Source organism: Acinonyx jubatus, chromosome A3, assembly GCF_027475565.1.
Source record: "Acinonyx jubatus isolate Ajub_Pintada_27869175 chromosome A3, VMU_Ajub_asm_v1.0, whole genome shotgun sequence".
Classification (NCBI taxonomy): Eukaryota; Metazoa; Chordata; class Mammalia; order Carnivora; family Felidae; genus Acinonyx; species Acinonyx jubatus.
This window is the reverse complement of record NC_069388.1, coordinates 131,850,968-131,875,363: the sequence shown is the minus strand read 5'-3', so window position 1 is coordinate 131,875,363 and position 24,396 is coordinate 131,850,968. Positions and strand designations below refer to the sequence as shown.

At 53.7% G+C, this 24,396-nt stretch overlaps 1 long non-coding RNA gene across 1 annotated transcript; it reads right to left on the bottom strand.

Annotated features, from left to right (window-relative positions):
• Nucleotides 1-389: 389 nt before the first annotated feature.
• Nucleotides 390-23,684, bottom strand: LOC128311321 (uncharacterized). The gene is made up of 4 exons (XR_008289705.1): nucleotides 22,975-23,684; nucleotides 22,684-22,853; nucleotides 6,817-6,900; nucleotides 390-821 (listed from the first exon to the last, which is right to left on the bottom strand). It is a non-coding gene; the product is annotated as an uncharacterized LOC128311321 (long non-coding RNA).
• Nucleotides 23,685-24,396: the final 712 nt, after the last annotated feature.

Below are 24,396 nucleotides of genomic sequence, written 5' to 3'. Positions count from 1 at the left end.
GACATCTGGTCTACCCTTTGACCCCTGGTTCTCGTTCTAGGCATCTGCGGGCAGCCAGCCAGCACAGGGCCCAAGCCTCGCTCGTGGTAGTCCAAGTCTGTCCACGGCTAGTCTCCGAGGCCCTGCCTCCCTGAGCTGCCCAGACGTCTCTGTATCGCCTCCGCCTGCCAGGAGACCCCTCAAAGGGAACTGCGCTCCAAGACATCCATCTTCGCTGCTCTCCACCCTGCGCTTCCAGCCCAGTCGGCCGACAGGGTTGAACTTCGTCCTCGACCCTGCGACAGGGTCTCGTCCCACTCGCCTCGTCGGGTCCGGCACTCTGTGCTACTGTCTCGATCCGCGCGCCAACCTCTCCTCGGTTGCCGCGGTTAACCAGGTCATGCAGCCAGCTCTCCCCAGACACAGCCCACGGCCACCAAGAGTGGCGGGTGGACTGGACGTAGCCTTACAAACAGAGGGCTGCCCGGACAGACGGTGGATGGATGGGTGGAGAAACACACGGACAGATGGATGGGTCACAGATGAGCTGGCTCCAGGGGAGAAAACAGCCCTATTCTTCCGAGAGGGATGTTCTTTCACTCCCAAAGCACTGTTGCCAGGACGCCCATTCCCACAAAGACGGGCCCCCTCAGTTTCTACCCCTCAATCCCGGACTCCCACCCGAAGCGACTTCACCCACCTCCTGGCATCGTTGGCTGTGGAGATACAGATGCTCCATGCGTAGTCCCCAAGTGTCTCAGCGGCCTATGAGGCGGGCCAGTCGTTCTCAAATCTTTCTTAGCAATGGAATTCTTTCTTCAAAAGAAAAGTCATGAGGAGCCCTAGTAGACAAAACAGAAATGTGAAGCTGGGCTAATTGAAGTGAAAATAAGAACCATGGCTGGAGCGCCAACGCTCACGCCAACCGGCCTACCCCTTTGCCCTGGATTCCACAGAGCGCCATTTACAGACCTGCCAACAGACCCAAGGGGCTCCAGGAGCAGGGGGAGCCACGCAGCTCTTGGCCTGTGGCTCACAGCTTGGAGCAGAGTTCCAGGAGGCCGCTGGGGACTGTGGAGAGTGGAGCGGGTGAGGCGTGGGTGTGCACGTGGGTGTGTGTGTGTAGATTGTGTGAGAGTGTGTGGAACAGAAAATGTGTGTGAGGATGTGTATGAGAGGGCGTGTGAGTGCGTGAGAGTAAAATGTGTATGTGAATGTGTATGAGAGAGTGTCTAAGTGTGTGTGAGTGAAGATGCGTGTGTGTGGCTGTGAAAGGGTATGTACAAGAGTGTATATGAGAATGTGTCTGAGAGTGTGTATGTGTATGAGTGTGAAAGGGTGTGTGTGTGAGTGTGTGTGAGAGAGAGGCTTGATGAGAGATATCAATATATAATTTAACTACACAGGTTAAACACACACAGGCCATAGTCATAGCCATTTCACCAAATGGCCATAAAACTAAAAGATAAATAGGAAATCCCTAAATTACAGGGATTTTTCTGAGGAGGGCGCGGTGCAATAAAGTGCTATCTGAACTAAGTCAAACTTGCAGTGACCCCGGGGGAGCGGGCAAACAGAGAAAGGACCTGTTTCTCCCCGTCAGTTGTCCCATAAAACCTTCTCCAAGGCTGAGAGTCTGGCTCTGGAGGCCCAGGTCAAGGACGGGTCTCCATGACTGGAAACGGGTCCCCTCGGTGCGGGGAGCCGTCCTCAGCCGGATCATCTGTGAGCCCCGGCTCAGCAGCCCCTTAGAAGCAGGGGCCCTCCCCTTGGTCACTCAGCATCCAGCAGGGAGTTGAACCCAGGCCTCGGGCTCCAGGACGCCCACAGCCTACTCCCCACCCAGGGGCCGCTAGCCAGGAGCCCAGCCCTCCCTGTGCCACTCCTCCTATAGCACCTCCTTCTCCCTCACGGCCACCATGACGTCACAGATGGCAAGAGCGAGTCTAAGCAACTTTCTGGCGACCACCAGCCAGCAAGCGGCCAGACAGGCGTGTGCCCCGGCCCATGCTAGAGCCACACTCCCCGCCAGTGGGTGGAACCTTGATCGCTGGGTGATTATCCAGGAAAGGCACCTCACGAAACCAGAACCACTGAAGGAGATTCCAATTATAATTCCACTGGGGGGGTGCGGCGGGGGGTCAGAAAAGGCTGAAGTCAACCCTCCATTAACACGTCCATTCAGAGAAGGCCGACCACACAACCCTACAGACAGCTCCCATCACCTGGGACCCGGTGACAGAGTAGCCAGGAGCAGGGGCAAATTCTGTAAAGCTGGGGCTGCAGACAGGGCACTTCCTGTCTCTGTCTCCCTCTGTCTGTCTCTCCCCTTCCCTTCTCTTCCTCTTTCTCTCCCTCTCTCCCTCTCTCTCTGTCTCTCTCCTCTTCTCTGTCTCTTTCTCTCGCTCCTCTCTCTTCCCCTCTCCCCCTCTCTATCTCCCTTTCCCTGCCCCCCCCCCCTTCTCCCTCTCTCTCTCTCTCTCTCTCTGATGCCTGCTTTCCAAAACACCTGTCAGGGACTTCTCTCTCCATTGCAAAACGGGTCAGCCAGGTCCCTCCCATCTTCCTGCTCCTGGGACCATCCCCTCCAGCTTCCCTCACTTCCCAGCTTCCTCGAAGCAGCGTCTGCCACTGAACAGGCACATAAGATACTCTTCTCTTCACTCTTTCACAAAAGAAAAGGCCTCGGATCTCAGAGCCCGTCTGCCTCGGCCAGCGTGTGCTCCGGACAGATCCAGGACCCAGGGACTTCTCTGCCCACCCAGCCTGGAGGCCGTCACTCAGGGGGAGTCCCTGAGGACTGAGCCCCGTGCAAGGGGCCAGGACCGAAGAGGGGCTGTCAGCGGGTGGGGGTGCCCGCAGAGGTGCCCCACAGAGAGCAAGCACAAGAGAACAGCCCAAGACAGGAGGTCCAGAGAAGCAGGAAGGGGGGCAGGAGATAACAGATTTTTAAAGACAGGCGGAGAGTGATGAAGAAGGGACACTCTTTTCAGCACCCACAAATGCCAGACCCTCGGTCTGATGCCCAGCCGCTTCACGAGGGCCTTCTGAAGCCAGGTCATTGCATCCATTTGACAGACGGGGGCACTGAGACTCAGACAGGGTAAGACGCTCGCCCACAGCTACACAGCTAATAAGTTCCCAGACTGGGACTGAAACCAGGGAGAGAGTCAGCCGACCAGCTGGGGGTACAGAAGACAGGGGCAGAGGCCCCCTCGGGCCTGGTGTTCCGCTGAGTAGGGGAGGACCTTGTCCCCGTGGGGGAGCCCCACAGGCAGAGCAGCGGGGAAAAGTGCAGACCTCCCTGGAAGGACATCTGGGATCAGGCAGCCGGCCAGGCCCCAAGGGCCAAGGGCCAAGAGTCCCAGGGCTGAGTTTCCAGCGTGGTGCTCAGCGTCCAGGACAGAGAGGGCCTCCGCTTTGATACCACACTGTGTCCAGCGAAGGATTGAATCTGCCCACAGCTTTCCTGTTTTCGTTTTGTGACAATGAGCTCCCTGAGCTCTCATTCAGTCGTGCTTGGAGAGCCGGACTTCTCGCAACCCCACTACCTCACCCACGTCACGCAGAATGTGCAGCTGCTGTCAGCTGCAGAGGGAGCAGGGAGCCGGCTGGCCAGGGCCACTGCAAGCCTGGGGGCTCCAAAGATGCTCGGCCAGTAGGAGCTGGGGCGGGGGTGAGCACCAAGCAAACAGCCCGAGTCTAAAATCTTTAGGATTATGGGGCACCTGGGCACTCAGGCAGTTACCCGTCTGACTCTTGACTTTGGCTCAGGTCATGATCTCGCGGTTCGTGGGTTCAAGCCCCGAGTCGGGCTTTGCATTGGCAGTTCAGAGCCTGCTTGGGATTCTCTCTCCCTCTCTCTTTTGCTTTCTGCCTCTCTCTCTCTCTCTCTCTCTCTCTCAAACTAAAAAAACTTAAAAAAAAAAAATAGGAGCACTTCGGTGGCTCAGTCAGTTGAGCGTCTGACTTTGGCTCAGGTCATGATCTCACTGTTTGTGGGCTCAAGGCCTGCATCGGGCTCACTGCTGTTAGCACAGAGCCTGCTTCCGATTTTCTGTCCCCTTCTCTCTCTGCCCCTCCCCTGTGTGTTCTCTGTCTCTCTCTCTCTCTCAAAAATAAATAAATATTTGAAAAAATAAAATAAAATAAAATCTTTAAGACTGACTCAAAATCAACCCCCTCAGGGGTGCCTGGGTGGCGCAGTCGGTTGAGCGTCCGACTTCAGCCAGGTCACGATCTCGCGGTCCGTGAGTTCGAGCCCCGCGTCAGGCTCGGGGCTGATGGCTCAAAGCCTGGAGCCTGTTTCCAATTCTGTGTCTCCCTCTCTCTCTGCCCCTCCCCCGTTCATGCTCTGTCTCTCTCTGTCCCAAAAATAAATAAACGTTGAAAAAAAAAAATTAAAAAAAAAAAAATCAACCCCCTCACCAGGATCTCGGAGTGTGAGCTCTTAAGGCAGAGGGGAGAAGGTCAGAGGACTTTAAATCTGGCCATCCATTTCTCTGGAGGAAAAGGGGGGCAGGGACTGACTGGGTGAGCCATTCTCTGAATCAGTGGGCTTCTCTCCATCAGGAGCAGCCCAAGCCTGGCCTGTGCTGTGCAAGCCTCGGTTCCGTGTCCCAGACGTGTCAATGGCTCGGCCACCTATCCTATGGGAGTTCCGGGGGACCAGAGTGAACCGGGCACTTGGTACTTACAAGAGCACTTGTTTCTGGGAGCAGAATGAGGCCACAATGACTCAGGCACACACCGGCCTCCAAGAGCTCACCAAGGACAGGGGAGACTAAAGTGGGGGCTGGGCACTCATCCCATGGACAAGCTGGCCGTTCAGGCAAGATAAGTAAACCTTCCACAAAACAGTTACCTCTCGTGGGGACTGACATTTGGGGTACCACGGTCATGCCCTCTTTTAAAAGTCCTGGGGTGATGCTTCTCACCTGAATTGAGAGAAAGAAATTTTCCCCGGAATGTTTCATAAATAAAGACGAGATAAACACCTTCACTCTGTCTCAGCGACGCTCTCTGTGGTTCTGATGTGCCCGATTAAGGAAAATGCACCTTAGGAGGTTAAGAAGTGTTGCCTATCACCTCTAGAATTTTTTAAGTGGGAGAACATCCAGAAACCAGCGTGGTTCTAATTTCTACTTGACAAGTCAGGGTAGCAAGTTCTAAAATGAAAAATGTGTCAAATCCAAAATGCCTTTCCCTCCCTCCACACTAACTGCTGATAGCCGCACTCCCTTTGGGCACAAATTGGGAGCTGCTGGGACAGCCCGCCCATCAGACCATGTGCTGCTCTGGCCTGGGGGAACCTGTGACTCTTGGCCAACTACCCAACCCTTCTGTGCCTCAGTTTCCTCATCTCTGAATTGGGGATCATTATGGAAGCCACCAAATAAATCTTTGAGGATTAAGTGGAACAATGCACGGGAATCACGGCATGTCGCTGAGCACAGTAAGCCCTCTGCAAGTGTTGGCTGTGATTATAACACAAATGCACGGTATTCAACAAATTGGTATTGAGGGGTCAAACACATTAATAGGAATTTTAACGGGAAAGAATAAAGCCACCTATCATAAAATTCTGATTTTATCCATTTTACCTCAATGGTCACTATAATATAGGACTACGACGGCGGTGGGCAAAGAGCAAGTGTCTCTGCACATTATACTTTGATTTAAAATGTATGTTAAAGGGCACTGAACTATCCTTGTCATGTTTTAATGGCCTGACAGGAGGGATACGCTTACCTTTAAGGATCCGGGTAGTAAAAGGTGTCCTCATAAAATAATAGAGTGAGTGCCAATGAATGTGCTTTATAAGGGATGCTGGAGTGGATTTCACAGATTTCTCCCCTAAAAAGTCTCAAAAGCCTATTTTCAAAAAAACATTTACTTTTAGGGGCGCCTGGGTGGCGCAGTCGGTTAAGCATCCGACTTCAACCAGGTCACGATCTCGCGGTCCGTGAGTTCGAGCCCCGCATCAGGCTCTGGGCTGACGGCTCAGAGCCTGGAGCTTGTTTCCGATTCTGTGTCTCCCTCTCTCTCTGCGCCTCCCCCGTTCATGCTCTGTCTCTCTCTGTCCCAAAAATAAATAAACGTTGAAAAAAAAATTAAAAAAAAAAAAAAAACATTTACTTTTAGAAGTCCTTATCCTGGCTGTGCCTAACATGATCAACTTCATCCAAAATGATGTATTCGTTGTTCTAGAACCTGCAGGTGCCCAAGGACACGTGGAATGAGGTGCCCCAAGGAAACAGGGAGAGACACAACACAGGATCAGGGGAGACTTGGGAGAAGCTTTCGAGGGTGAAAGATTTGCTCCCAAGGCGGCCTTGCTCCTCAGTGGAGGTGGCAGTGGTGGTGACAGCTGTCCCACCTTGCTGGTCCCCCCCTGGGCCTGCCAGCCCCTCCCGCCTCCTGTAACATGAACCCCTCATACTCGTGTTCTCCAGCCACACACAAGGTGCCTTCTGAAGACCACAGGGCTATTCCTTTCTTTCTCTTTCTTTGTTTCTTTTTAACATTTTATTCATTTTTGAGAGACAGAGACAGAGCACAAGTGGGGGAGGGGCAGAGAGAGAGGGAGACCCAGAATCCGAAGCAGGCTCCAGGCTCCGAGCCGTCAGCACAGAGCCCGACACGGGGCTCGAACCCACAAACCGTGAGATCGTGACCTGAGCCCAAGTAAGTCGGATGTTTAACCGACTGAGCCACCCAGGTGCACGGGGCTCTTTCTAAACCCGGTGAATCCTCTGAGATAGGCAGACGGGCCCAGATGAGAAGTGAACCCAGAAATGTCTGAGGCTTCACGCGCTGAGGCCTTGCCTCACTCACCCCACGAGTCTGCAGGGCAAGGGGCCAGGCCCACACAGGCTCCCCGTCTTGGGATCCAGCCTCATCCACGTATGGCTTCCGGGCCTGCCGGACGGGGAGAAGAAAGTGGAGACCACACTTCAGCGCTGCTCACAGCCTCCTGGCCGCCACTGCCCCATGTCCCACCCGGGGCAGAAGTGGCCCTGAGCGCCCGAGAAGAGGTGACAGCAGGGAAGCTGGCTCAAACCACTCTGGTCCCACCTGTGGATTCACAGCTTCTGAGCTTGCCCTTCGAGGCCCTTCCGTCAGGCTGCCCAGCATAGCAGCCTCTGTGCAGGCCTGCCTCCTGCTCCTACGTGCTCCTCACCCTCGGCGGGGGTCCTCCCAGTCCCACATGCTCTTGTGCCCACAGGCTGCTGTCAGCGCCCCATGCCCCCAGCACGTCCTGATGTGGGATCTTCTCTGCACCTGCCTATCCCTGGCTGAACTGAAAACACCTGGGACAGACGTGGGACCTCCCACCTCCCTCCTCCAGGCCCGATGCTGTCCTCCTAGGGGCTGTTGGCCCATTTGTCCAGCTTCCAGAGCCCAGAGAATACACACTGGCTGCACCGGCTCCCCAGAGCCTGTAAGGAATTGTTCTAAGCCACCGGGTCACGGGGTAACTAGACGGGCAGATGTGAGAGAGCTCATTTCTCTGGGTGTGGTGCTGATGGGGCACTGCCACATGAAGGCTCCAGGACCTGCCAGCTCAGGTCTCGCGGCCCGGTTTCCATCCCCGCACATGCACACGTGGAAAACCATTCCCTGAGACCTGTCATGGGAAAAGATGGCACCCAGCATGTTCGTTTTCTGTTCCCGCTCTAACAAATTCTCACAAATGTGATGGCTTAAATCCATACAAACTTATCATCTTACAGTTGCAGAGGCCAGAAGTCTAAAATGGGTCTCACTGGACTAATCAAAGGGTTCGTGGGGCCGTGGTCTTTCTGGAGCTTCCTTTGTCTTCTCCAGCTTCTGGAGGCCGCCCGGGGCCTGTTCCACCATGAAAGCCAGAGATAGCCAGCTGCGTCTCACACATCGTGACTCCACTGACTCTTCCACACTTAGGGACCCTAGTGATTGCACGGGGTGACCCAGGATATGATGTCCTCATCCCAGTGTCCTTGACTGAATCCTACCACACTCACAGGTTCTTAGGGTGTGCTTGTCTCTTTATTGTGCCCCCCACAAAGGAAGGGGTTCCCCTGGGTTGTGAATCAGGAGACTTGGACTGCTCCAGGCCAGCTGGGTGGCCTCTGGGGCCTCACCGTGGGTCATCTTTGTAATCAGTGAGCCACACCCACCCGGCAGCCACGGGCTTAAGGACCCCGGGAAGGACCTTTGCAGGAACTGGGGGTCCCATTGTGAGCAGACAGACAGACAGACGGGGACTGGTCTTCCGTAGGAATTTTTTTCCAGAAACAGCACTTCTGCTGCTCTGTGCATTACACCAGGGAAATAACTAGAAGGTGGGTGTGAGGAGCAGCCCCGGCCTGCCACGACGGAGAGGAGGCTGGCACCCCTGCAAGGAGGCTCTGGCAGAGGGGATCCTCGGGCAGTGAGGACATCAAGGGGGTCTCTTTGTTGGGTTGATGGCCGAGCGGGCTCTTGTCGCATGCCCTGGAGAGAGGTGTGGCAGGGATGGGACCTCGTGGGGCAAGAAGAGAGCTGCCCCCTGCAAGGTGCGTGGGAAAGGAGTGGGGCTGGAGGTGCTGTAGCCGAAAGCAAGGCGAGGTCTCGGGGCTCTGGGGGCCCTGATGCTCAGCGACCGCAGGAGTGGCCTCCTGCCCCGCGGCCCAGCTCCTCACCTCTTCTTCTGGGCCCCGCGGCCCAGCTCCTCACAGACCCCTTCTTTCTCACTTCAAGACTCCTGAAATCACGAACCGTGCGATGCGAGGAGGGGACAGCATCTAGTCTGCCCCACCTGCCAGAGGAAGGCATCATCAACCCCTTTCCAGAAGCCACAGGCGGTCCAGGGCCCCAGGGCAGGTAATGGTGGTATGGGGCTGACAACCCTCTTCCCGCTTCTTCCCTGATAACCACCCGAGAGAGCCGGAGCCGGAGGCGGGATCTGGGCCCCCTATTTCTTGTCAGGGCCTGCAAGCCTCGGGTCTGGGAGAGGCAGTCCAGCAGGGCAGGGGCAGGGGGTGACCGTGGGCTCAGGCTGGAGGCATTGAGGGCCTACAGGCCCGCATCCTCTCTCCTGGCCGGCCGCAAAGCCTCTGCCAACTGCTTAACCTCTCTGAGCCTTGGCTTCCCCACCGGAGGAGGGAGGTTAATAACTCACGCCTCACAGGGGAGTCCAGGGTCTCCCTGCACACCCCCTTCCCCTCGCCTCTCTCCTCCTCCTCCTCACCCAATTCAAGTCAAGCCAAATTGGTTTTCCTAATCGGCCTCACTAATTTCCTGTCCTGGCAGTTTCCAGAAGCAAAATGCCTTGTTGTTCAGGGCCCGAGGTCCGAGCTTCCTGTGGTCTTCCCATGTGGGCCACATACCAACGGGGCGGGTGAGGAGTGGGGTCAGCCCGGGGACCCTGGCCAGCCCCGGCCCATTGTGGTGGTGCAAACGGTTTAATTATTAACTCTTTCTCCAATGCAGTCAGCCTCCCACGCACATTCATGAGATACTAAGCCCTTCATCTCGTTCGACATAACTTGGCCGCCCACATTACAAGAGGAGCAACATACTTGGGTTCTGAGTCACTCACGAACACGATATTTAATGCCTTTCCAGGGTGATTTATCATCAGAAATCACGTATGCTCTGTATGTCAACAGCTCCCGAGCCAGCTTGACTTCCCTGGGCCTCCTGTGGGCTGATCCTGCCCCGGGGCCCGCTCCTGCCTTCTCTGGTCCCTGCCTCTCACCCAGACTCGGTGGTTCTCCTCCTCGGGCACCCAGCCCTCACCTGGACACCAGCCTGCAGCCACAGCCCCTGACACCAATCTAGTCCTTCCCTCCACCCCCGCCTCCTGCACTCTTTAAGGACCCCTAAATCGCAAGGGAACTCCCGAGTTTCTCCCTTCTTCTGGGAGTACAGCTGATGTAACCGGGCAAGGCCGTTCCTTTACCCTCACCGATCCCTTGATGAAGCGCCAATATTCTAAACATCCCGCAGGTTCTTACACTCTTGCCCGCACTCATGCTCTCAAAGCTCCCCAGGATGTATGAACCAAACTTCTGCTCCTCCTCTGGTTTTTGAGACCTTGCAACAGGGATTCTCCTCTCTCTCCCTCTCTCTCTCTCAAAATAAATTTTAAAAAAAGAACAGGGATTTATTTTCTCACGTTCTGGGGGCTAGAAGTCCAAACTCAAGGTACCAGCAGGGCCATGCTCCCTCGGAAGGATCTACTGCAGGATCCTTCCTTGCCTCTTGACTTCTCTGGTTGCAAACAGTCTTTGGCTTGTAGGCGCATCCCTCCAGCCTCTGCCTGGTCATCATCCGGGATTCTCTCTGTCTTCTCCTTGGGCATGTTGTCCAATTTCCCCTCTGCTTATAAAGACACCCATTAAGGGCGCCTGGGTGGCTCAGTCAGTTAAGCAGCCGACTTCGGCTCAGGTCATGATCTCGCGGTCCATGAGTTTGAGCCCCGCGTTGGGCTCTATGCTGACAGCTCAGAGCCCGGAGTCTGTTTAGGATTCTGTGTCTCCCTCTCTCTGACCCTCCCTCGTTCATGCTCTGTCTCTCGCTGTCTCAAAAATAAATAAACGTCAAAAAAAAATTTTTTTTAATAAAAAAAATAAAGATACCCATCACTGCGTTAGGCCCACCCACATGACCTCATCTTAAGCTGATTATATTTGCAAAAACCCTACGCCCAAGAGAAGTCACATTCATAGGTCCCAGGGGTTACAACTTGAGCATATCTTTCTGGAGCACAAAGTTGTACCCACAACACTAGTCCTGTATCTGCCTGAGCCTCATTTTCTTATCATCACCAGATAATGCCACCCCCCAACCCCGACCCTGGGGTTACCACGAAATAAGGAAGGTGGAACCCGGCCACTTCCTGACACAGATTTCTCAACCTTTTTCTGTCAAGACCCACAAGACATTCTTGCAGGTATAACTTTGGGCCCACCTGCTGCTTCCCCCCACTGGTTCCCTCCTTCTTTCTCCAGAACATGTATCCCAGTGAGGGTGGCGATATTATATAGACAAAACCTGGAATCAGTGCTAATTTTATATTTTTTTAAATGAAGGCATCATTGGGGCGCCTGGGTGGCTCAGTCGGTTAAGCATCTGATTCTTGATTTCAGCTCAGGTCGTGATCTCACGGTTTGTGGGATTAAGCCCTGCGTCGGGCTCTGTGCTGGAGGCTGCTTAGGATTATCTCTCCCTCTCTCTTTCCTCCTCCCTCTCTCTCTTTGCTCCTACCTCTCTCTCTCTTTCTCCTTCTCACTCAGAATAAATAAATAAACAAAAGGGGCGCCTGGGTGGCTCAGTCAGTTGGGCGTCCGACTTTGGCTCAGGTCATGAACTCACAGTTCGTGAGTTCGAACCCTGTGTCAGGCTCTGTGCTGACAGTTCAGAGCCTGGAGCCTGCTTTGAATTCTGTGTTCCCCTCTCTCTCTGCCCCTGCCCCACGCATATTGTCTTTCTCTGTCTCTCAAAAAGTGAATAAATGTAAAAAAAAAAAAAAGTATAAATAAATAAACATGAAAGAAAGGAAGAAGAAAGAAAGAAAGAAAGAAAGAAAGAGAAAGAAAGAAAGAAAGAAAATTAAGGGATCATTGGCAAACTTTGCCACTTTGGCAAACAATTTGCTTGAAAGATGAGTTGTTCTTAAACAATCAAAAACTAGGGGTGTCTGGGTGGCTCAGTCAATTAAGCGTCTGACTTCGGCTCAGGTTATGATCTTGTGGATTGTGAGTTCAAGCCCTTCATCGGGCTCTGTGCTGACAGCTCAGGGCTGGCACCCTGCTTCAGATTCTGTGTTCCCCTCTCTCTCTGCCCCTCCCCTGCTCGTACTCTGTCTCTTTGTCTCTCTGTCTCTGTCTCTCAAAGATAAATAAACATTAAAAAAAAATTTTTTTTAATCAAGAACCATCAGTTAAGGCAAAGCACAGTTACTCAACAGGCACCTGCACCCCCTTCCTTCCATACAGCCCAGGGCAGCAGAGCCGTTTCTTGGGGGCTCAGGTCTGGGGTCTGACGGTCCAGCCGAATCCCAACTCCCTATTCATCAGCTGCACAGCCACAGGCAAGTCGGGCCCGCAATCTGAGCCTCGCTTTCTCACCCGTGAAACACGAGCACCCACCTCCCGGCGCTCAGAGGATGGAGTGGATGGCGCTGGGGACACGGATTACACCTGGCGGACCCTGTGGACTGGCACCCATCAGCTGCCACAGTTATGCAATCCTTTCCCTGCCTAGTAGAGACTCCCATGCAAAGCCCAATGTCAAGGCCAGAGGTCTTCTCTTCAGTACCTGAAGGCCTTGCTGAATTCACCGAGATGCTATTTGCTGAGTGTTTTCAGGGCCCTCTGAGGCTCCATAAAGCCACCTGGGTCCAACTCTCTGCACTTAGAGGCTGGAGCTCCGGGACCCGGCTCTCAGAAGACGGAGAGCAATGCACCGAGCGGGCACCCAGCTAATACAGAAAATGACCCCCCGCCAGCCCCTCCTCCCCAGACATCCCCCTGCTCGGAGGCTGTTGAGATTTCGGGGAGCTCTGCAGTAGTAACCCCAGCCCCGGATTCCTAGTCAGGCCACGGCAGCAGACATGTTTCTGACTCAAGTGAATTCAAACTGATTTGTTCTGGAAATGCCATGGGAGGTTTTGAGAATTCGAAGACTCAGGTGGCTGAGAATTCTGCACTCAGGGACTCAGACAACACCCTGCACCCCCCGAGGACCCTCCCACCTCTCCCTCCAGCGTCTCTCTGGGCCTCCAACTGTCCCCCGTCCCCCTGCATTCCTCTGCCCAGAATCTCTGTTTTTCAATCATGGAAGAGATAACGCTGTTCACGTCTTCTCTTCCTTCCCTGCATTTTCCTCCTTCGCGTGCCTAGAATGCTCGCTGCATCTCCGTGGCCCGCGTTACTTCTGCCAACGTTGCACGAAATCGGAGACTTTTGGAAGAATCGATACAAACGAACACAGGGAGGAGAGAGGAGCTAACATCTTAATTAGAAGTTAATGTCTGGCCAATGGGAAGCGGTCCTGGAGTGCTAGCCATATTTCCCGGAAATGCTGCTGCACAATTATTCACCACTTTCTTTCATTATCATACACTCAACATCATTCATGCTATAATTTTTCGTGCTCTTTCCTAGTCCACTTGATTACCAGTATGTAATTTCCTCCCGGTGGGCGTGGCTGGGTTCTGTTTTGCGGGTGAGGGAATTTGTTCCCGTTTGGGACAAAAAGACCGTTGTTTCTCTCATTCTGTCAATGGGAAAGTGAACAGACACACAGAAAAGCAGGTTTCCGAACACGAGTGACTCTGGAGCACTTCTGGAGTCGACTTCCCTACAGGGGCACCTGCCCAGGATGAGCAAGACAATACCAAGGGCCCCAGGGCCGGCTCAGCCTGCTTTCACGCCTGGGAACATGACCGAAGCCCTCTGCCTGGCGGGGTCCTGCCAGCGGAGCCCCGGTCAGTGACCAGGGCGCTGACACAGGAGTCCCCAAAACGCACAGGAAGGGCCTTTCCCTCCGTGTCCAAGCGCTCCCTCTGAGGGGGGCGTCCCTCCTGGCCCCGGATTCCTAGAAGTAATGGGCACTTTCTAGAGGCCAAGGCAGGTTCTAGAGACTGATGGCCTTCTGCTACTCACTGACCAGTGTTACATCAGAGCAGCTGATTTTGGGTCCCAGATTCCTGAATTTAGAATCAAAGAACTGACAGGCTAGAGCCCCGAGGTCTCTCAGAACAGGCATCCTCAGCTCTGGGTTTCTCCACGGGTTTAGCTTTGCTGAAGCCCATCCCCACCCGCTAACAACTTCTCTGCCCCCCCCCCAAACCGTGAGGGCTCCTCAGGAACACTGACTTTCCAGGACTCAAGCAATCGTGGGGCAACTTTCCCCAAACCCTCTTCCCCCCGACCCCCATCTCTGTTAGTGCCTTTGCTGTGGGTACAGAGCAGGCATCCCTGTGACCCCAGGAGCCACTCCCTGAAGGGGTCCCCTAGAAAACGTGCCTAGGAAACAGACTCCGCTGGAGCCTCAGGGGCCCCGAAGGCAGCCTTTCAAAAACCTCCAGAAACTGGAGGCGAGTAATCTAACCCTCCTTTCTGATAAGCGCTCCCCGCACTGTCCTTTGCCCAAATACAATGGTCCTCATTAGCTTTCACTCGGGGCTTTGAACTCCACACAAAACCCTGCCCTCCCCCGCAGGCCCGCTGGAGCCGGGATGGGGCCCGGCCACAGAGTCAGCGTTTCCTTTGTTGGCTCTTGTTAAGGTGTTTATAATGGAGCCTTTTTTCTGCTCTGTACTCTCACCCTCGTGAGTGAAATCTCAGTCGAGGAGGATGTCCTGCTTCCCGAACACCTAGGCCTGAGAGGAGGTGAGTTGCTCGTGAGCAGGACCAGGTCTGGGTGCGCTGGCGGGGACAGGTGATCGAGAAGGTTGTGCACCGGCTGACAATCTGAAAAGCCAGTGGGAACGAGGCTGGGAAACGGGCCCCTGGCACCATTTCTCCCTCTGGCCCCAACCCACTGACAAGCTGTGTTCCAAAAAACATCATTGGGAAGCTGAATGACTCACATGCAAAAGGCCTTTGTCCCTCAGAAGTCATGATTAGCTGTCCTGCGGCCCCGCTCACCCACAGAACTTGATTGCATCCTTGGACTTGCTGCCCTCTCTCTCTAATGATGTCATCTTGGGTGTTGAGTCCCAGAGAGGGGGTGGGCGGCTCCGGGGGGAAGAGAGGTCAGACAGAGAGTTCCCCCCTCCCCTCCAGACCAGGTGAGCACAGGGAGCGGTGCCGGGGGCACCGGCCTCACCCCTCCGTCCCTGTGCCCCTCCATCCACTGGCCTCCACTGTCCCTTGTGCTAACCTCTGCTCCCTGTGGCCTGGCCCGCGCTCAGTCTAGTCGGTACGGAAGAGAAGCGACAGGTGCCGAGTCAATGGCCCTGACCCACCCGGCCGCAGGCCAGTAGGTGCCACGTTCCGTGCTTCTGTGGAGATTTCTGCCTCTGTCAGAGGCGGGCATCGAGGCCCTAGACCGGCTCAAAGGGTCACCCGTGTAGGCATGTGCATTCATTAAAAGAAATTATCTGTGAACCCAAATGAACGCATACCTGATAGACTTTCAGGCGGTGCCAGGGCACATGATGACGTCACAGGGACGGTTTAGAAGAAGCTACTTTGAAGCCTGTTGCCCCTCGGCCCTCTCTCCTCAGCTGTCCTGATTTTCACAGTGGCTTCCCCTTCCCACCCCGCACATTCCGAAAGCCCCACGCTTCTCCAATGGTTCTTAGGTCAATGCTGCCAGAGCTTCCTCGGCAGATGGGGCAAGAGCAGAGCGGCTGTCGATAAATCTGCACGTTTGTGCAGCTGGGGCCACCTGGGTCCTGGGAGCCCCCGAGTCACGGAGCCCCGTGTCTGCACACGGCTGAGGAAGCACACCTCCCGTGGCCCGTCTGTGACACAGACTACCGATGTAATCAATACAACAAGCGCAGCTAAGAATTCTTAAGTGCAGCCCAGATTGGCCACTGTCTGTGAATGCCCTGGGGTCCCCCTGTATCCTATGATCTTAGTTCTCTCACTGAGCTCTTGTCCAAGCGAGTAAGCCATGGGAAATGGGATCACAACACCTCCAGGGTACCGGCGGGAGGCCTCTGGGAACTGCCAGTGTTTTCTCTAGAGCCACGCCTACTGTAAGCAGATCCAGGATGGGGAGGAGGAGGAAGGCCCGACATACGATTCAATTCTTTATAACAGACTTTCTCCAGGTTTGTTTTTAGTAGAAAAGTGTATACAATGTGTGCTTAACACTGATTTCGTAAGTGAATGCTTATCATCCTATATTCGGGCAACTTTTCAACAAGTCGTATTCCAAAAAGCAAGGTGTCCCTGCAAGGATAATGGAGCATAATTTAAAGAGTGGCAAGACCTCACTCAAAATTCTTACCAGAGGTTAGGGGCACCTGGGTGGCTCAGTCGGTTAAGCATCTGAGTCTTCTCGGCTCAGGTCATGATCTCACAGTTAGTGGGACGGAGCCCCGCGTCAGGCTCCAAGCTGGCTGTGAACAACCTGCTTGGGATTCTGCGTCTCCCTCTCTCTGCCCCTCCCCCACTCATGTTCCCTCTCGCTGTCTCTCTCTCTCTGTCTCAAAATACATACGTAAACTTTTAAAAAATATATATTACCAGAGGTAATTACCATCTGCCCATGAGCTAAACGTATACAAGCCTTACAATATGGCGTCACACCATCAGCATCCAATGCTGAGCTGATTCTCCAGGCTGTGGATTGTTCTGGCTTCCTGCTTCTTTCTCCTGCTTTCCCTGCCCCCAGCCCGCTAGCTGGAAGATGAGGGAAAATGCAAAACCATTGGTGTCCCAGGGAAAGACCCTGAAAGAAGGCACCAGTCTGCTGTTTGGAACGGACTTGTCCGTTCCTTTACCAAACTCCCAGTACAATCAATCACTGCACCAGCATGGAGGCCCCACACCCAGCACCAGCCTGGACCCTGGGCCGTCACGAGGCACGTTTCCAGTGCAGCTCCTATCACCCTAAGGCAGGTGATCTATCTAGTTCAGTGGTTCTCAACCAGGGGTGAGTTGGGTAATGTCTGGAGACATTTTTGGTGGTCACAATGGGGGAAGGGTGCTACCAGCATTTGAGTAGAGGCCAGGGACGCTGCTAAATATCCTAAAAGGCAGAGGCTAGCCCCGACCACAAAGAATTCCCTGTTCTAGTCGAGGAGACAAGGTGAGGTGAACACGCCCCATCCCAAAGGGAACGACGCCAGACGCTGTGAGCGGATGCCAGATTCTGAGAGCCACAGCGGCTCAGGGGAGAGGGAGGTGACCACGAGGGCTTTGCAGCCCCCGGGCCACTCTCTCCGGCCGAGGCGTGAAGGTTGTGCCCTGACTACGGTTGGCAGGGCTTCTTCCACCCCCTCCTCTCTTAGACATGACATCTCCCCCTCTCACAGCTTTAAATTAGGAGTATTTGGCGGTATGATCATGTATGTTTAAAACCAAACAGAAATTTCCTGTTCCCCGGCACAAAATAAAATTCGAGTTTATAAAAGGGCCTGTAAAATCTCATAATCAAGCCCATTAGCTGAGCAAAATGCTCCGCTTTGCTTCTGTGGTGTTTAGCTTGCTTTTCTGAGCCCCGCTTCATTAGCGCGCTTTTAATGGATGTTCTTCCAGCCTGCTTCTCAAAATTGCTTAAAAAGAAAACACACGACTTTAAAGTACAAGATACAAGGGAAATACCCCTCCCCCTTTAAAGACGGAGGCTCTGGGAGAGCGGAGAAGTGGGGGGCCGGTGGGGGGGCATGGAAATACGGCATGGCCCCAGATACCAAGTCTTACTGGAGCGCTGGGATCTTCCACTGCATTTTTGCTCCCTGGCCTCATTGCTGGCCTCGCTAATTTCCAGCTCTTTGCTGCTTCAGAAGACCAGATTTTCTTGATTAATAACAAAAGGTTTTGTTGGGCTCAGAGCTGTTTCCCACCATCTCTATGCAAACCCCATCGACACAAACTGTGTACATTAGCATTTCAAGGCACTTCCTATTACAGACGGTAAGAAAAGCCCCTCTTGGTGGGTAAAATCCATTTTGTCCTCTCTTGTGACATCTGTTCTAACTTTTAAAGCCAGAAAGGAAACTAGATAATGCCAGAGCCCTTTGATTTACAGCACTGGCCCCTTCGGACGCGGCCGCGCTCTGAAAGCCCGAACCCTCTCTGGACGAACCCAGAGTCCCTTCACGCAGGAGGACTCCAGAAGTAGTTCCGAACTTGTTCAGACTTGGAATTGTCTTTTTCGTGATTTCTGGGCTACACGTTCAAATTACTTCTAAAACTCACAAAGCCGAGGATCTTCAAACTTCACGGTTTTGAAAGAGAAATGCAAACGTTGATTGCCGCATCTGCTATTGTGTTTCATGTCTATTTCCCCCCCTCCCCAAAGCTGCGTTGGCTTCAGGGGAGCGAGGGAGATGGAAGCAAATTTCGTTGAGGCAACTGAAAGATGTCTACGAATATGGAGGAATAGCCCCGCAAGTGAGTGATAGGATGAAAAGGGAGAGACAGAAGCCTGTCACATGGCTGCCTCCTCCTCCCATCTGCGCTGGGAGCTCTGGGGTCCCTCACACTGGTCATCCCCGAAAACAAAGCTGAAGGCAGATTCCAGCCGGTTTTCCATTCACTATTCATTCAGGGGTCCATCCGCTCCGTATGCATTCAGCCAACTGCTGTGTTCAATCAGGGCCTTCTCCCAGGATTGACATGGTAATGAAGTCGTGGTGCTGCTCCCTGAAAAGACCGCCGGAGATATGCCCCTCTCTGACAAATCCACCCTTTTCGCCCCATTGAGGCCCTAAAATTATCTCATAACATCGCAACATCTGTGCACAGGGCCCCTGCCTTTTGGAGCGGGGCATGTTTATCACGCGGCCGTGCCTCCCACGCAGGCTCCCTCCTCCGGCTCCTTCCCACAGCCTGGGGGCTCCAAAAGGCCTCCCCAGAAGAGCCAAGGCCTGGATGCTGAGCCCCAGGAATCGCCCTTTGATCACTTTCAGGGCGATGTAAAGGTGGGCTGCAGAGGTAAAACTATGTCAGGTGAAGTTGCTGTCAGAGAACCTTAACATTAGTCCAGCAAGGAAGCCAGACCAACAGTGGGGCAGGTGGTGGGAGGACTGGGGGGGGGGGGGGGGGAGAAGTTAGCGGATGCTTTTTGCTCAGGCTCTAGCAAATGACATTTGCTCAACTAATAAGTATATCTGAACTTTATTTAAACTGGCCCAGGTCAATAAAATCTAAGGGGAAGCAGTGAGGTTGGGGAAATTTATAGAGAGACTACACCATCTGCAACTTATATGTGTTCTGCCTGATACAATGATTTCGTTTAATTTGATTTGACATTTAAGAGCCTTTTTTGGAAGAGAGAATGAATATTTCTATATTCTATCTGCAATAATCTCACCTGACTTTGCACAGAGCCAAGAAGAATAAATGTCACATTCATTGCAAACAGTTGTGGGCCCTCCGGGGGAAGGGGGCAGGAAGGGGCAGGGCAGGGGTCTACAGGGAACGTTCCCAGGGCATACCTGAGGGCCCATGCAGGCTCTGAGCACCCAGGTTTGTTTTGTTCTGTTCTCCGTGTCCAAATTCAAGCGATGGTTTGGATAAAGAGTTTCTTGATCACGTATGAGACGGAGTCATGCCCGCCAACGGGGACTGGAGAGTGGCTTGCTCGGACAGGCGGCCAGGAAGCCAGCCTTCCACGGCGGGGCAGCAGAGGGATGAGGCCAACATGGCCCCAGCCCTTCACCAACACCCCGTTCCCTCTTCAACCCCTGTCAAAAGCCTTTAGGTCAAGATTTAACGGTTCTGCCATCACAAGACCTGGAAATGCAACCATGGCAGACATGTGTTACTTCAGTCGTCCTTGAAAAAGAAGCTCTCTGCTGGCTGACCTCCAGGGGTCGGGCTCAGGGGACAAAACGGCAAGAGGTTGAGGACTTTGGTGATTACCTCACTGCCCTGGGCCTCTGCCCAGAACCTGGGGATGACCCGCGCAGGATGCACCTCAGAAGTGTCTCCTAGCGGGACCTCCCCCCGCCCCCCAGGCATGAGCTGGGCTCACCTGGGAAACTACAGTGGCCTCCTAAAACCACGTTCTCTGAACCATTCAGCCTCCAGGTCAGCCTCCAGGCTTCCAAAGCCGTGCCTGGCAGACTCAGAGCCAGACAGGAGGCTCGATCTCGCGCTCCTTGCCCCCACAACTGTCAGAGGACGCATCCCTGTCGTTCAAGCCACCCAGTCAGCACTACTTGGTTCCAGCGGACCTAGCAACCCAGTACAGGGTCCGCAGGGCCAAGGGGACCTGCTTCCGGGGGGCCCATGCCCTCACTTCAGAACCAGACCCTGAGTACTTGTAACCCCAGAAATCCCAGCCCAGAGGCTCCAGCCCTGCTTTCCAGGGCCTGAACAGCCCTCCTTGCTGGGTGCGTCCTAGGCTAGAAGAACCCCAAGGCCAGAGGGTCTGTTTTTAGTGGGGTGTGAGTCAGGAGTTTGGTTCGAGGGCTGGGTGTGTGCGGGCCACTTGCCAGGCCCTTCGTGACTACACAGACCCAAGGTGGGCAGATGAAGGGCGGGGGGACTGTGGGCCAAGGGACCCTGCCACCCCCCTGTCCTGGGCCCCATGAACATCAGAAGTGGGTCTGCCCTTCTAATCGTGCACCCTTTACAGCACCCACCCTCCTCCCCAGAGCAGCAGTGACAGGGCAGAGAGAGGAACCAGGCCTCACAGGTGCTTCCCAGGGCGACAGGGGGCTGTTGATCCAGGAGAATGTCCTCATTCCCCGTTTCCCCGACACTATCCCCTGGCTTATTAGTTATTCAGGACGTGCCGTCCCTCACGGGGCAGCCGGGCCCTCAGGCAAGCACCCAATGCTGGTCAGGGGCTGCACGGAAAGCCTTCTGGGCCCCGCCCAACAGTCAGCAGGCCTGGGCGCAGCCGCCCTCCTCCTGCAACCCCAACAAGCATGAGCTTCGTTGCAGGGGATGGGAGCATCCCCACAGAGCCTTCTACACCACGCCTTCCGTGGAAGAGCACCTCCCTAGCCGAGGTGCTCTGTGTCCAGTTCGCCTCTGCAGACGGCGGGAACTGGGAGCTGGGAGCTGGGAGCTACCTCCTCGCCAGGCCCCGCCCCAGCCGGACTCTGCCTGACAGGGCCACGCACACGGCAGCCACGGGACAGGCCACGCAGGGCACGTGGCAGACTCCTCTGAGGCCACGAACAGCACTGGGTTTCACCAGCACCCCTCCTCCCCTGCTTGCCCCCACAGCCTGCCAGGCTCCGACCCCACCTAGCAGGGTCCACAGAACCAACTGCCACAGGACTGCCTGAGGTGGGTCCAGGGCCCCCACAGGTAGGGCTTCCCCGGGCAATGGCATCACCTCAAGGCGGGGGCACTGAAGCGCCCTGGTGACGCGTCTCCTCAGGCCCCAGCCCCTTCACAAATCATCAGCTCGGCCCCCTCCTTTCCCGGGTCTAACAGCTAACGTCCGAGCCCGGTCCTCCCGCAAGAGTCTCACCCACCCCACGTCCATCTTCGCTGGTGGAAGAACCTCGCTGCCCCCAAGGAGCACAGGGGTCTGCTGCGCTACAGACAGCCCGTAGAGAAACTCAGGGTACATGTCCCCAGATGGAGGACACCACACGTCTTAGACCTGCAGCCCCCAACTGGCCTGTCCCCAGTGCTGGACCCTCAGAACCACGCCAGGTAGACTGGCTGCTGTCGTAGGCCATCACGTTAGGGTACTTTCCTGGACAGTCCTAGACAACCAAACCATCGTTAGGCAGGTCTGAATCATTTCTTGGATGCTGATTTACCAGTGTTTTTGTTTTTGTTTTTTGCTTTCCCATTTTATGACCTTCCTAAATCATTGCTCAAGGCTTCTCCAGAAGTCCAGCTTATAATAGGCAAACAGTGTGTGCACTGTGGTCTCATTATAAAACCTATTTATCTTCCTTTAAATATCCCAGAGCAGTAAAACTAAAAATATTATCCAGTTATTTTGGCCGGAGTTAACAATAGCCTCTCCACAGCATTTAACTTCCTCATTTCTTTGACCCGAGTTTAAAGGAAAAAACATATGTACAGATCACTCTGAAGATGTACGTTTTGGAAAAATGTCACATAATCATTACTTCCCTTCTTTCTGTCAATATCTTCCCTCTCCCGGGGCGCGTTCTGTGCCTTCTCGTTCCCGTGCCCCCTTACCGAGGGTCCCCTGCCGTTCCTGATTGTCCCCTCCCAATGCACTTATACCTGTGGTTCGACAGCACAACCCACTTATCTCTGGGTCAACCAAACCCATCAGTCGGTCAGCAAGTATTTGTTGAATGAGCTGTACATGGTGTGTGCTTTCCAGAATGCCTCCCCTACCCCCGACCCCGTCCCCTCCCTACCCAGCCACAAGACTTCCTGTTATGACAGTCCCGATTTTCCAGATTCCTGCATTCCTACACTGGCCCGCTCCACAAGCCGCCAATCACTAGCCTACTGGAAGGGTCCCACGGTCACAGGAACAGAGGAAAGGACTCACACGTTGCCAGTTTCTTTTTTCACACTCCCGCTGTGTTAATACTTAGCAAAACCATTTGAGCACCTAGTAATCCCATGTTAACCGTTCAGTGGGTACCCACCAACCACACACTAAGAAAACCACGCAAGACATAAATAAACAAAGCACGGTGCCCAACCCTGAAGAGCTCCCCATCTGGTGAGGAAAACAAATGGGGATCTGGGGAAAACGTGCACTGGGGGACAACAGGGTTAGAGCACAGGTGAGTACTCGTGCTGCAGGGGTGCAGGAGGGAAGAAGATTCTCCAGAGGCGAGAGGAAGCTTCTTAATGAAGGGCACATATAAGCAGGCCGTTGAGGATGAGGAAATTGTGCCAGAGGGCAGAGAAAGGGGACCAGGCAGAGGGGTCAGGAGAGGCCTGAGCGAGTCTATTTTCTTTACCTCCATCAATGAATCAGCTAAGGTGGTATTGATAGCGACTGGCACAGTGAACCAGCCTAGGGCCAGGACTACGGTGAGGGTTTGGGAGGCCTTGAGTGCAAAATTAAAGGGGATTTCAAAAAAACTCAGCGGTCAAGACAAATCATATTCTAGTGCAATATCTAAGAAAGCAAGGGCACCTGGGTGGGTCGGTCGGTTGAGCGTCCAGCTTCGTCTCAGGTCACGATCTCACAGTCTGTGAGTTCGAGCCCCACGTCAGGCTCTGTGCTGACGGCTCAGAGCCTGGAGACTGTTTCAGACTCTGTGTCTCCCTCTCTGCCCCTCCCCTGCTCGTGCTTTGTCTCTCTCTCTGAAAGATAAATGAAAATTTTTTAACAATAAAAAGAATAAAAAGAAATCAAAAGCGATGCAAAATCCACGGCGAACCAAATAACAGATGTTCATATAAAGATGGGATCGGTATTACTGACCTCTCCTTCGTTTCTGGCTCATTGTCACCATTGAAATACAACCATTTAACTGTTCACGGCTACGGATATTTGTGCACTTGTTTTCAGCAACAATTCCCTTCACTTTATCTCTGGAGAAAATGAGAGAAAGATGAAAAAAATACAAGAAGACAGTTGGAACCAAGAGCTCGTTCATTGCCGCCTTGGTCTCCAGCAAACTCTTCTGTCTAGAAATCCCTTCCACCTTTTGGAAAATCAAAACATTTCTGGCTAGATACCTCAGTTCTAGAGCTGGAAGCTTTCCTTCACATTGAGTACCGTTCAACACCCTTTTCCTCTGTTACTCAAGGAACAAGTAAAAGCACACACCGGCCCTGGCGGATGTGTGTGCATCCTGCCGGAAGCTGCAAAGCTGGGCAGGAAATTGCAATTACCAAGAAGGCTGGGCTTCAGCAGAAGCTCCGAGGTACTGGCCCCATAAACCGGGGCTTATCAAAGGAAGGTGTATGGGGGTGAAGCTGGTAATTAATTGCATTGTAGGTTTCAAAGGAAAAGGAGGAGGCAAGGCCAGCTTTGTTGGTGCCTTAGCCTTTTCCCTAAAGGCACAGACAGAAACTCAATAAGCAGCCGCCCGGCAGGTCCACCAAAGCCCCTCCCTTTGGGAATGGAGCCTTCCAGAAAGTCTGCCCAACATTTACTCATTACAAGTTATGGTCAAAACCCTTTATCCTCTACCGTGACTCCTTCACTTTTCCAGATAATTATCACTTTGGATGAAGTTTCTTACTCTTGGATCCTAGCCAAGAAGTGTACTTATTTTTAGAATTTAAGGAAGATTTTTACATTTGTCTGATAGGCTCCAATTTCAACACATTCTAAACAAAAACTTACCAGAAGCAACTAAATATTGAAAATGTGCATTTCAGTACAAGAGAATCGATTCAGTTCTGCGGGGGAGAACCTGGGGGCTGCAGAAAGCTGTATCGCCTCGAGATCTGCCCTGGGGAAGGACAGGGAGGCACCTGTCTGCTATTTACTGGAGTGTTCTCTGGGGACACTGGCAGCAGCCGCCGTGGCTGGCCACACACATGAGCTGATTTGCTTTCTGGACCACTGGTTCACTCGTGTGAGCCAGGAGCCTGGGTCCTCCATTCAAAGCCCACAAATGCCTACTGAAGCGGAACATAAAGGGAAAAGCTCAGAGGAAAAGGTTTCTCCCTTCCATGACCCTGAAAGAGACCCAATCGTAGCCTGCGGGGCTGGATGGAAAGATTTCGACAAAAATCACAGAACTGGGAGTACAAAAGGTCACTCTCGGTTTCCATGGCATGATGCAGAGCCTTTCACCTCGGAATCAAGAAAGCCGCACTGGAATCCTACTGCAATACACCTGCTGTATTTCTGAGGTCCACCGTGAGCCTCAGTGCCCTCGTCGGGACAAGG